Raw genomic sequence first — 1,098 nt, 5'->3', positions numbered from 1 at the left:
ATACATACATACATGCAAACATACTGGTCTCCCCTCTCACTGAGTTAGTCAGGGCATATACCTTCCGTATACAATACAAACAAAGTTTGAGATATATAGTTGGTCTCCTAAAGCAAACCCAGTTCGTTGCTTAAGTCTTTCGTTATTCCAAATGGTTTTCGCATCAAGTAGACAATAAATGCTTTGAAAAGGGTTGTAACTGCACCATGTATTATTGCAAAAATTTAACTTTATGTAGTTAGTTATGACAATTAAAAACTTATACTTTATTGTTGTTTTTAATTTTTTCTATAAACACTCGTGTTATAAAACTCAATAACCTTGTTGAAAAAAATTTTGATCAACATATTAGTTACATTCATATATTTATGTATGAAAAAGTTAGGAAAAATATAAAATTACTTAATGAAGCCACCCTCGTTAGAGCCTATAGAACTTACTCTCCCAACTGAGGTCAAGTACCTTAGAATTATTTTACTCAGGAAACTCGACTGGAACCAAAATGTTGAAGACTGCTCCAGAAAGTCCATTGCCATTCTATAAGTCTGCAAGACTGTAATAAAGAGGAAAATCATATAATGTACGGTGGATGTGTACAGCTCTGCTTCTTTTACAATGGCAATACCCCCAGTGAACTCTTACTAAACTGCTGTTTGCGTTACCTGGCCACTGAGCTTGGTTGAAGCAGAGCTAACCGCAATAAAGGCCTATCACGATCTATTCTGACAGCCATGCAGCTTTGAAATCTTTTAAATAAAACGGAATAATACCCCAGATTGCCACCAAGAACAGGGAGACTCTGAACCAGTTGGTATTGAAGCTTATTAATCATTGTATGGATCCCTGGAGACGAAGGCGTTCCTGGTAACTGCATGGCCGACGAGCTGGCATGAAAATGGCAGAAATATCCGTGGAAAATTTTGTCCTAATACAAAGTGAAAATTTCCAATAAGAAGAAAAATATTAATTGCGCCTCCGTACTTTTCTTTTATGGTAGCAGCCACTCTAACCTAACCTAGTTATGACAAGAGACCCACATGAAAATTTCCTGAAATGAGTTTACAGCTCTCAAGAAAAAATGCTCGTATATTTATTGCT

This window comes from Rhagoletis pomonella, unplaced genomic scaffold, assembly GCF_013731165.1.
Source record: "Rhagoletis pomonella isolate Grant_MI unplaced genomic scaffold, Rhpom_1.0 Rhpom_scaffold_00007, whole genome shotgun sequence".
Taxonomy (NCBI): Eukaryota; Metazoa; Arthropoda; class Insecta; order Diptera; family Tephritidae; genus Rhagoletis; species Rhagoletis pomonella.
This window is presented reverse-complemented; position numbering follows the sequence as displayed.